Raw genomic sequence first — 2,481 nt, forward strand, 5'->3', positions numbered from 1 at the left:
ACCAGCCTAAGGAGGTCAGAGGTCTGGAATGTTCTCGGCATCACAGAATCTATAGGGCAGACGAGATCATAGAGGAAATGGAATATAACCCACCTCCTGTCTAGGAATCTCTCTAATGTCTATCTTTCACAGACTCTATAGTAATCATCCTTCATTTCTATAGTTTTCTAGAGCAGATACATAGTGGGACATGACTCAGAAGCCATGATCCAGATGTGGCCAGAATCAGACCCAGGTTTGGAGACTGAAAAGTAATACCCATATGTTCTGATTTGAAGTAGTGCTTCAAACAAAATGAGATCTATGGATTCTTGGCCAGACCACCAGTCAGGTCACATGGGTTTGTGTCTTACATATTTTATAGGAAAAAATAATGTATAACTCAAGAGCATTCCAAGTCCAAGAGGATAGTGTGTCTGTGAGAGAGATTGTGTACATTTGTATGCACATATACATGCATTTATGGAGGGAGAATTTCTTTGGAAATCATCTTGCAAATACAGGTGAATGGCCCTTATCATATAGGTGCTCGCAATTCTCCTTCATTTTAATGTTTTCCATGGGAGCAAAAGAAAAGTGATTGAGCTCTATAATTTTCATTGTGAACTTGTCTGTTCCTTGATGGAAGATAAGCTCCCCTGGAGCATGGATCTTGTCTATCTTGCTAGACACTATCTCCACAGAACCTCGAATGGTGCCTGGCATCTAGTAGGTATTCAAAAATTAAGGTAAACATACACATCACATTTCTTTTTTTTTTTTTTTTTCACATCACATTTCATTCACACAACTACTCTGTGAGGAGACCTCTGTTACTCATTTCTTCATTCAACAGCTTTATTTGAGTGTCTAATATGTGCCTGATATTATGCCAGACATACACCGTAGTTCATCAACTTCCTCTTCCCTGCCAGGTGCCTTTGGGACCTAACTATAACATGGAGATGGGAATGTGCCCTTGTTAGCAGGTTTTACAGATACTTGGCATTCTCTCTGCCCCTTCAAAAACATTTTGGAACAAGGGAATGGAATAAAGACATTTGATTTATTACTGACAATGTGGATAAATTCAGTCTTCCCCCAACCCACACAGTCACACTCACAACAAATGAGATTCAGTGGAAGGGATTTACTTCCAATTACTCTACATTGATGTCCCCTTCTGCTCCCAGGGCATGCAGGCAGGATCCCACCCAACGCAGGCTCATATCTCTATTTTACCACCTCTTCCCTTCCTCACAGAGTCTTAGCTTAGAATTGGGCCTCAACATCCAGAGAACAGGCCTTTCTCATCCCAAGCTGGGGTCTCCAAAGAGGGTAGTACCTCCAGGTAGGAACCAGGTAAAAGAGTCAGGAGTGTGCTGGAGGTTCAGTATTTTCAAGGGGAGGTGAGAGGAAGGACTCCCGAGAGAGCAAAGTCTTCTGCAGCCAGCTCACTGGTGGTTGGCATCTAGGTTTAATAGAGCTGGCTTTGGGGCCTGGGATCAGGCTCATTGCCATCTCAACAGATGGGCACGTGGGTAGATGGCCAACGGATAAAGTATGAGCAACAAATATGTTTGTTGAGGGCAGTTTTTCCAGGCAGAAGCATCAAAACAGGCTCTTCCTGAGACTCCACACCTGTGTTCCTCTTCTGTCTAAAAACCTGCTGGAGGCTGAGGTCCCAAACATGGGGGAGGGGCCTATACAATTGCCATCCAATTCCTGTAGGAGGGTGGAAGGTGTGGCTCCAGAGAGCACAAGGAAGACTCCCCTGAGGATGTGGGGGCGGGGGCAAGAAAAGATGCCAACACCTATTTTCTGTGAAGGCAGCAGGAAGGAGTAAAGTCAGACACAAAGTAGATCCCCATGGGTTTGTCTATGTTTCTCCTCCTTACAGCTGAGAAGTTGTGTAAAACCCATTTTATGACACTCACGTAGCCATGGTGAGCTTTGAGGAGAAAATGGGGAATGTGAAAAACATTGACAACTGCCCTGGAATCTTCTCACTGGGAAATGAGAAATTCTGTCTTCATGGGATATAAATTATGAATATCATGACCAATGTCCAGAGGTAAGAAATGCACAGCCCATGTGCAGACACTGCTTTATCCTGTGTGCCTGGGAGACCCCACAAATTGATCACAATGTATTCAGTATTTTCTCACGAATCCAAGGGATGGCTTCAGATCTTTTTAAAAAATCTATTATCTGATACATTCACAGGCTTCAAAATACTAAAAGTATATACTTGAGAAATCTCTCTCCTGCTCCTGACTCCCAGCCACCAAGTTCCCTTCCCTAATTGGGACCAAGGGTGCCTAGAGAACATTCCAGCTTTGCAAGAACATGGCACAGGAGATGATTTGCCTTTCAGAATCTTGTCTTTCAGTTCCGGAGAAGTGGCCCACGAACATTTTTCCAGCTCCAGTCTTGGTCACCCAATGGTCAGCTGGAACACAGTAGACATAGCTCTGTGGCAATGGTATAAGTCCATGATAC

Source organism: Mustela erminea, chromosome 19 (assembly GCF_009829155.1).
Source record: "Mustela erminea isolate mMusErm1 chromosome 19, mMusErm1.Pri, whole genome shotgun sequence".
NCBI classification, from domain to species: Eukaryota; Metazoa; Chordata; class Mammalia; order Carnivora; family Mustelidae; genus Mustela; species Mustela erminea.